Source organism: Sinocyclocheilus grahami, unplaced genomic scaffold (assembly GCF_001515645.1).
Source record: "Sinocyclocheilus grahami isolate Dianchi unplaced genomic scaffold, SAMN03320097.WGS_v1.1 scaffold22.1, whole genome shotgun sequence".
Lineage (NCBI taxonomy): Eukaryota > Metazoa > Chordata > Actinopteri > Cypriniformes > Cyprinidae > Sinocyclocheilus > Sinocyclocheilus grahami.
Window position 1 is genome coordinate 791,353 of NW_015505201.1, and position 10,318 is coordinate 801,670.

General features: G+C 38.1%; 1 protein-coding gene across 9 annotated transcripts in view; it reads right to left on the reverse strand.

Annotated features, from left to right (window-relative positions):
- Positions 1 to 9,950, reverse strand: part of LOC107559327 (protein-methionine sulfoxide oxidase mical3a) — a 76,650-nt gene extending 66,700 nt beyond the window's left edge. For all 9 annotated transcript variants that reach the window (XM_016243128.1, XM_016243135.1, XM_016243114.1 and 6 more), the window contains exon 1: positions 9,532 to 9,950. The gene's annotated coding sequence lies outside the window, so the exon portion shown is untranslated. The remainder of the gene's footprint in view (positions 1 to 9,531) is intronic.
- Positions 9,951 to 10,318: the final 368 nt, after the last annotated feature.

A 10,318-nucleotide genomic window follows, 5' to 3' on the forward strand; every position in this document is an offset into this window, starting at 1 on the left:
ACAAGTAAACACAACATGCAGTTTTTAAATGAAGGTTTTTATTATTAAGGGAAAACATAATCCAAAACTACATGGCCTTGAGTGAAAAAGTGTTTGCCCCCTAAACCTAATAACTGGATGTGCCACCCTTACACCTTCCAAAAAGTTCAACTTTTGTCTCGTCAGTCCACAGAGTATTTTCCCAAAAGTCTTGGGGATCATCAAGATAATTTCTGGCAAAACTGAGACAAGCCTTTGTTCTCTTTGCTCAGCAGCGGTTTTCGTCTTGGAACTCTGCCATGCAGACCGTTTTTGCCCAGTCTCTTTCTTATGGTGGAGTCATGAACACTGACCTTAACTGAGGCAAATGAGGCCTGCAGTTCTTTGGATGTTGTTGTGGGGTCTTTTGTGACCTCTTGGATAAGTCGTCGCTGTGCTTTTGGGGTAATTTTGGTCGGCCGGCCACTCCTGGGAAGGTTCTCCACTGTTCCATGTTTTTGCCATTTGTGAATAATGGCTCTCACTGTGGTTCGCTGGAGTCCCAAAGCTTTAGAAATGGCTTTATAACCTTTTCCAGACTGATAGATCTCAATTACTTTCTTTCTCATTTGTTTCTGAATTTCTTTGGATCTCTGCATGATGTCTAGCTTTTGAGGATCTTTTGGTCTACTTCACTTTCTCAGGCAGGTCCTATTTAAGAGATTTCTTGATTGCGAACAGGTGTGGCAGTAATCAGGCCTGGGTGTGGCTAGAGAAATTGAACTCAGGTGTGATAAACCACAGTTTTAACAGGGGGGCAAACACTTCTTCACACAGGGCCATGTAGTTTTGGATTTTGTTTTCCCTTAATAATAAAAACCTTCATTTAAAAAACTGCATGTTGTGTTTACTTGTGTTATATTTGACTAATATTTAAATTTGTTTGATTATCTGAAACATTAAAGTGTGAGAAACATGCAAAACAAATAAGAAATCAGGAAGGGGGCCAACACTTTTTCACATCACTGTATATACACTTATAATATAAATTATATTAATATAAATATACATGTAAATGTATATATTTTCAAAATATATATTGTATGTGTGTGTAGTAGCCTACACAGTACACACACATGTAAACAAAAACTTTTATTTTGGATGCAATTAATCGCGATTAATCATTTGACAGCACTAATACATTTATAACAGTTTTTATGTCTTTTTTTCCCACAGTGTCGCAATTCTGACTTTTTTTTCTTTGGAATTCGGACATTTCGGAGTTTCTCGCAATTTGGTTTTCTGTTATCGCCATGGAATAAAAAAAAAAGATCATTCCAACATTTTATCTCGCAATTCTGACTTTTTTTAAATTTAGAGATTTTGAATTTGCAGTTAACTTTATTTTTTTATTCTATGGTGGAAACAAGCTTCCATAGAAAAGAGCAAGCTGGACAAAGATTATAACTTACTGAGTTCCATGAAAGTAAATGTCATATGGGTTTTGAAAGACATAAGTGTAGGGATGCACCGAATGTTCGTTAACCGAATAAGCAAAAATAAGCTAAAAAGACAGAATAAACTGTACCGAACAATGACGTGACGCGATCAAATAGCAACCAGCGTAGAGTGAGAGGCGCAATGCAACAAACATGTCAGCAGTGTGGAAGCATTTAAAACTGTCCGAGAAAGACGCAAAAATCATTACAAGCACCGACAGCGAGAGACTGTTTAGTACTGCATCGCATGTCTTCGATGAGAAGAGGAAGGGGTGATTGTTGCTGGTTACTGTATGATAATTGAAATCGTGAAATGGCCATAAACAATTAGTAAATAAACTGCAGAACGTCATGTTTTCTAATACACGCACTGCATTCTGACAGCGCTGCATGAACTTGCGGTGCTATCTGCTCGTTAGCCAGGGTTCAAAGTTCAAACCGTGAGGGAAATCTGCGCTGTAACAGTGTACTCAGTTGCTCAGTCACATTTTTATGATTTTTTTTTACAAGGCACGTGACAATGCGATACGTGCGACTTATTCTTAATGAGACTCATTTATAAATCTGCTGTTATGTTCCTGCGCGTGGAAAAATATAAACTCAGCAATAACTCCATAAACAATCATAAATGTTAGTATTGTAATTTTACTGTTGTTCAGTAAAATAAAATAAAAAGACAATAATAATAATGATAATAATTTCAACAGCTCTGTTAATACATTTATTATAACATTCACACATAGTGTTCAAATTGGGATCTGTAATATTTCAAATGTTTTAAAAGAAGGTTCTTCTGCTCAGCAAGGCTGCTTTTAATTGTACAGTTAAAAATACATGCCTGATTCAAGAAGGGAGTCTGATGGCCAAAAAATTATTATTTTACTAACTTATTCATTTTAAGTTAAATTGTTTTGTTGGTATAACTATAATGTCTGCTAAAATGTAAAAAAATGTTCAGTGTTAAATACTTTTAAATTGTTGTTTTGTAATAGATCTTTCTTTCAGTCACAGGAAAACACGCCAGAACGTCTTTGGCATTTTACGTGACTCATTAGATTCCAGCGATGTTCAAAAGTGAACAGACGCAGTGGGCAGTAAGCTAGAGGAAGTGCTTATAGAGTCTTCCTAATTTAAAACAAGTTTAATGAAATAATCTACTGCAGAGCAGCTGCAGAGGCTGTTCTTTCCATTAGAGGACCAAGAGCCCCTGTCAATCTGAAGACAACCACTTCCATCTTCCCTTTGCACCCATATGCATAGAAAATTTATAACAATACATCAAGGCCGTGTGCTACGTGATCCAGTTTTACATGAGTTTAAAAAAGCAAAAAAAGGGATCAGAGTATGTGAGCGGAGTGGAGCGGCAACAATTTCCCCTCCGCGCTCCGAGCATTTAAAGGAACACTCCACTATTTTTTAAAGTAGACTCTGGCGGTAGCACTTTTAGCTGTAGCTAAGCATAGATCATTGAATCTGATTAGACCGTTAGCATCTCACTCAAAAATGACCAAAGCGTTTCTTTGTTTTTCCTAAATTAAAACTTGTAGTTACATCGTGTACTAAGACCGACGGAAAATGAAAAGTTGTGATTTTCTAGGCCGATATGGCTAGGAACTATACTCTCATTCCGGTGTAATAATCAAGGAACTTTGCTGCCGTACTATGGGTGCAGCAGGCGCAATAATATTACGCAGCGTCTGAAAATAGTCCCCAGCACGCTCCCTGTGCAAGCAGGTGGTCACGTTGGTTATGTTGATGGACTAATCAGATTCAATGATCTATGCTAAGATAAGCTAAAAGTGCTACCGCCAGACCGAGATCGGCTGAATGGATTCGAAAACGGTAAAACTCAACTGTTTAACTCTAGGGGAGTTGGAAAATGAGCCTATTTTCAAAAATAGTGGAGTGTTCCTTTAATAATCACTCCGCTCCAGCTCCACCATTTCCCGCTCCACTCCTTGCTCACTGATATCAGAAACACCACTCCGCCTGCGCTCCTCGGCTAAAGTATTTCAGTATGTTTGAAATATCACAGTTCTGTTCATAACGTATATTAAAAGAAAATAATAAAATAAATAAAATGACAGGGAGGGTTTCGAAGTGGATTACTGGAACACTAGTGTGCAAACTTTTTTCCTACCACATGACAAGCTAATAACATGGTTGTCATCATTAAAAGGTAGGCTATTGATGATTTTTTGCAGTGCAAATTTTGTTTGTGATGAAAATAACAGTACGTTTTCATCAGTTATATTACCTACGGATCGCTGCATTTCTTACAGATTTCTGCTCATTCGAAATCGGATGCAGATGAAGTGGCACTGTATAAGATTACATTTGTTTGAATGCATTATTGAGAGAGCGATTGCGTGTGAATAAGTGTTGTACCTGTTTAAATCATGATTTCACCTGAAAATATTCAGTATCTAGAGGAAACAAACAAATTCCTTAAAGGCAGAGTAAGTGATTTTTCAAAAACACTTTAAAAACTGATTCGGGCCGAATCGCAAAACAAACTTGTAGCCAATCAGCAATAAGGGGCGTGTCTACTCGTGAAGTGGAGGAGAGCGCGTTCAGTGCATGGGACGGACATTAGTCGAGCCAGCGACAAAAAGATAGAGATGGCGGATAAAAAACAAAAGAGGAAAACGTCTGCGGAACGATAAGGCAAGAAGTAGGACCCGTGTAAATATCGGATCAGTTTTCCAGCGCTGGAGAGAACTCAAGGAGCGGCCTGCGATCGGACGCCGAGGTTGCTTTGTTTCTTCTCAATAGGTGAGTAACACCGTGTCCACAACAGCTAAAGTCTGCCTACACTGGATGTGATTAAACGACTGTTGAAAGCCATTTGAAATTTGTGTCAGCACGTCATAAATAGAACCCGGCAGCAGTTTTCTGTCGGGGATTTGTTGCGCTGCGCCGCTCACGTCCGTAGACACAGTGTAACATTGGTTTTGCTTTGTTTCACAGAACTAATCGTTGCCTGGGTTGCGTACGTATATGTGGGGCGGAGCTATCAGAATAGGGGCAAGACCCTTTTGGGGTAGGGGCGTGTTTGTTTTGGTGATTTGAAATATAAACATTGGCTACCAGAAATCCCTCACTCTGCCTTTAATAACTATCCTATAACTTCCCGCTATGTCCATTGCCGTCAACATAGCCTTCACATTCTTTCTGATTTGAGTGATCCTTCTCTATCTAGCTAAATATATTTAACGTGAATTCTTGCTAAATGTGCAGTTATATTACGGGCCGTTGGCATGCATTGTACTCGTGATGGAGCGGTGGTGGAGCGCTCTTGGAGTGAATGAAAACCACGACGCTCCGACTTTTAAAAAATCTGCTCCTCGCTCTATTTAAAATCACACCGCTCCACTCCGTGCTCCGCTCACATACTCTGGTAGGGATGCTAGGGATCAGGATTTTTGCAGCCGATACCGAGTACCGATTTCTTGTCATGGTGATCGGCCGATACTGATGCTTCAAGCTTCATATAGACCGTTTCATCGGGCGCATGCGCCTGGCCCGAAGTTAACTTCCGGTCTGTGCATGTTTATCAGTCTGGCTATGGCACCGGCTACAAACGCAGTTAAGGTGATGAGTAGACTGAAGTTGGGCTCAGGTGGTTGTGCTGTGGGATGAGTTTCCCATACATTTATTTATTTGTGGCGCTTGCCACAATATCAAAACTGACAGATTTTCAAAAAGGCTTCGTTGAATAAACATGAGCATGAACTGCACGTTTAAAAATCAAAACGAGGCGCGAGTGTTTTTATATCACTGTATTTCTGAAGGAAGACTATCTTTAGAAAAATGTCGATGTCATTTTCATTTCATCTTGCATGTTATATGCCTGCTAAAGCAGCGTTTGTAAGCTCAGCGCTGCTTTGTACAGCCGTTACCGGGGAAACCTCTGTTTCTCCTGCTTTAAAGAACCTCCTGCTGGCAGAGAATTCATTTGCATTTTCAGTAATTCCGTCTGATTTATGCTGCCGTTAATGCTATTGAGTAGGCTAATATGGCCAAAGAAGATATTTTGTTTTATAAATAAATGTTCATTTAAAAGCAGCCCACGATCAGCGTATTATGTTACCGTTATCCCTTACAGCTCTGACGAGGTCCTCCATGCTGTGACAACTCACAATAGACTATTTTTAGCCAAGCAGTGCGGAGAGCAGCTACAGAAACGTGCCGTGGCTGGCTCATAAACACAAGCACTGGCTAGAGCGGCCGCGATCAGCCGTGGAGACGTAAGGTGCCGCAGATGCGTGCAGTGAGGCGCAGATCAGCTCTAACGTTACTGAATCTGCTGTTAAAAATGAACCATCTATTCATCATATCATCATGCAAAACATACACGACAAATAGCGACTTTTTCATTGTTCCTCGAAACATCATAGCATTTCCACACCGGCGATGACATGGCTATGGCGCCAAATAACTTATGTCCTCACGCATCATGTACGTCGTCACACATTGACGTCATCAAATTGCGATCGGTTCGTGAGATCGGCCAAGTTAATGAGTACCGATCGAGTCATAAAATGTGATTATCGGCCGATACCGATCTCCAGCCGATCGATCGGAGCATCCCTAATAAAAAGTGATAAGAATTGCACAAAGCTAGATATCAATTCTTATATCTGATACCGCATATAGATCAAATAAAGTTAACAAGGAAGAAACAGAGGAAAATATGCCTGATCAGTGTAGCCATTATTCTACTTTCCAGAATAATCATATAGCAAATTCACAACTTCACAAATGGAAATCTTGAAGGACAAAATAAAAGTTAAAATTAAATTAAGCACAAATACTGTATGTCAAGATCAACCGATATTGCTTTTTCGATATAGATAGATAGATAGATAGATAGATAGATAGATAGATAGATAGATAGATAGATAGATAATAAAATAAATAATTAATAATTGATAAGTAAAATCTTAATCATCTTGATGGATTATACACACAAATTCACTTTTTAAATTAATTTAAATCAATTCAAATGAATAGAAAACACTCAAACAGAAGACATGAACAGACAGGAACAGAACTTCCTCTGTCTCTACATTCACAAGGAGTAAATTAAATCTCTTTAATTCCACTTCTGTGTCATTTCCGTTACAACCTATGGCAAAGCTAGTGCACAATTTGAAAATCAAAAATGTTGGCAATAAATCCCTGAAGTTTAGCTGCATAAACAATAGGCCTATAGCCAAAAGTTGCAGACATCTCCTTTTAAGGCCAACTCAGGGCCCACAGCATGGTCTTTCACTATCTGCCAGCCTGCAAAGGAGAACTCTAGTGTAAATAAATCACGCTGGACCTCCATAAAGGCAATCTATTGGGTCTTCTTACTGGTAAATGTTACCTAACTTTCGTTTAACTGGTCACAGTTGAGTAGATCTACCCCACAGTCTTTTCATGTCTGGCTCCCAGGTCAAAAAAACAAACAGCCTCTCTCTCCCACTGATGGCTGCTGTTAGAAAGTCAAACATCTAATCTAATCTAAGCCTGGTGTAGATGCCAAAATAATCAGCTGGGTTTGTGCTGAGTCAGCAAAAGAGTCTTCTTCGCTCTGGTTTTTCACTGACCTGACTGTGAACAAAGGATGGTTTATGTAAAAAAGGATCCATCAGTGTATTTGCTACTTTATAATCTTCTCAACAATATTAAGAACTTATAACGTTAACATAAGACAATCCATACTGAAATACCAGTCAATCAGAAGAACTAACTTTTTTTATTTCCTGCATGTAAACAGCATACCTGCAATGCATCAGTGTTAAATATCAACATCAAATCAATCAAAAAAAAAAATCTGTGCCACATATAGAGTCTTCATGGGATGGGAAAAGGCCCATTATGGAAATGTGGGTCAGCAAGACAGACGTCAGATTATAGAGTCTCAGTCAATGTCAAGTTTTACATTATCTTATGATTGGTCATGGGCAAACATCACAGCATGATGAGATTATCAGAAGCACAGGTGATGATGCAATAACCTTCACTAAGAGGTTAGTTCAGTGAGGACACAACACATATTTCTCCCTGATGGACCAGAGGAATCCTGCATGGAATGCAGCAGTCTAAACAGAATCCTGCATGGAATGCAGCAGTCTAAACAAACATGCATAATTCACTAAATATCTTATTTCATTGTTGTTTTTGTATATTTTTGGTAACACTAACAAGCATTATACAGATTAATTTATGTCCACTGAAATAGTTCCACATGTCAATGTACACAAACAGCTGACCAATTATTTAAAGAAACAGTTCACAGAGAAATGAAAATCCCCCTTTTACTCACTCGCATCACAGTGATTCAAGCCTTAGATTCTTCTGTTAAACACAAAATATGTCTCAATTCTCCGTTCATTTTCATAGTATGTAAAATATGCAATGGATGTGAATGATGACTCGGACTGTCATGCAGCTTACATTTTTTTGTCTTACAGAAGAAATAAAGTCATACAGATTTGCAACAACAGGAGGGTGAGTAAATTAAGACAGCATTTTTATTTATAGGTGAACTACGTTACTTCTTCAGTATGAATGCTATTATAAAATGTAAACAAACCGGCATCTAACTTTAGGTTCGCTGGAATGAGTAACTTGCGCGAGTCATTTCAAATTTCGCTATGAAACGAAACGCTTATTAACCGTTGAAACTTAAATAATAAATAAAGACCGGCTTTTCATCTTATTCTAATGTTGGTCAGTGTGTCAAACTGAAATAGTTCCACATGTCAATGTACACAAACAGCTGACCAATTATTTAAAGAAACAGTTCACAGAGAAATGAAAATCCCCCTTTTACTCACTCGCATCACAGTGATTCAAGCCTTAGATTCTTCTGTTAAACACAAAATATGTCTCAATTCTCCGTTCATTTTCATAGTATGTAAAATATGCAATGGATGTGAATGATGACTCGGACTGTCATGCAGCTTACATTTTTTTGTCTTACAGAAGAAATAAAGTCATACAGATTTGCAACAACAGGAGGGCGAGTAAATTAAGACAGCATTTTTATTTATAGGTGAACTACGTTACTTCTTCAGTATGAATGCTATTATAAAATGTAAACAAACCGGCGTCTAACTTTAGGTTCGCTGGAATGAGTAACTTGCGCGAGTCATTTCAAATTTCGCTATGAAACGAAACGCTTATTAACCGTTGAAACTTAAATAATAAATAAAGACCGGCTTTTCATCTTATTCTAATGTTGGTCAGTGTGTCAAATTTTTTTTACTATTTATCTCCGTAAGTTACGCGTATGCTATCATATGCAGTGTTGATATATTACAAGTAACGCAAGTTACGTAATCAGATTACTTTTTTCAAGTAACTAGTAAAGTAACGCATTACTTTTTCATTTACAAGAGAATATCCGAGTTACTTTTTCAAATAAGTAACGCAAGTTTCTTTTTTTTTTTTTTTTTTTCCAATTTATTGACAGCTCTCCTGTCCCCATGTTGAGAGAAATCAGATGATGTTACTGTAGTTCAAAATAAATATGAATATGCATTAATTCATCTCACTCACACACAAAAAAACACAGATTCAGTATTCCTCAAAATTAATAAAACACAAAAAACCGAGGATTTGACAGATGGGACGAAATTACTTTAACAGATGAATCGCCGAAACGTTCTGGGAGCAAGTTTAACACAACAGTTTTGTCGACATATAAGAAATAGTTGCTTTTAGTAAACAAACGTTAATTATAACGCGCAAAAACTTTTTAAGCCAGAGATTATTATGAATTTTAATGCAAGTGCAAAATATGTTTAGGTTCCACATCACTTTGTTATTATGAGCCGAATCATGGCTGAACTGGGATACATGATTATAAACACGCTTATTAATAAACCCTAATCGAAAACAAATAATTAAACGACAATACATGGAACGTTTTAAAGCAAAATGACTGAATCGGTTTTTGACCCGGTTCTTTAAAACGAACTGTTCAAAAGAATCGGTTCGCTGAAACGAGTCGGACTTCACACCACCAGTCAGCAAAAGTAGCCGTTTCTGAACAACAAACACCGCAGTCGGTGCTTACCTTTATTTCATGGATCCAATAATAAACAAGTACACGCTTTTGCCTGTGCACTTCCCAAGAACGAATTTCAAAGCAGTGACATTATTTATTATTCCACGTGTCCGTCTTGAAGTCGTTCCCAAAATCCCAATCAAGCGCCAAACATTTTAACCGAAATACGCGTGTACTAAACCGGTCCGCCTGTGTCCGTTCATACTGCAGCAGCAGAAAGGCGCTAATGCGAGAGAGACGGAGGATCCCACACTATGGAGCAGCAGAGGGGGAGGAAACAAATCCAACCTTAATATTTCTCTCACGAGTAAACAGTCACGTATCAGATGATAATAGTCCACAAGGCAATAAAGTATAACTTTCAGTCGATGTTGAATTTATTCCTCTGCATTTCACTGTAAGAGCACGGCGGTTGAGAAAGAACACATCTTGGCTTCACCCCCCCTCCTCCCCGGCAGCAATGGGCGAAACATTGCCACAGTTTAATCTGATTGGCTTTCTCAAATGACGTCACCAGGCAAGGTCGTTCACAGGTTTGAAAATGATCAGTATCTGTGTTTAGTGTTTGTTCTCTCTTTATTTCTGTCCTTTGTTTTAGGGTCAATAGTACCTAATTATTCATAATTTATTAATACTAAATCATTTATGATAAAGAACATTTTATTGTTTAGTTAAAGTTTTCAACTGTTTTTATTTATTTAATTTGTTTTCCACACACAGGGGAATTTAACTAAAATCACCATGCGTCCCAATTCCTAATTCACAGTAAATTATGGCAATAGTTTTGTATTGCAAG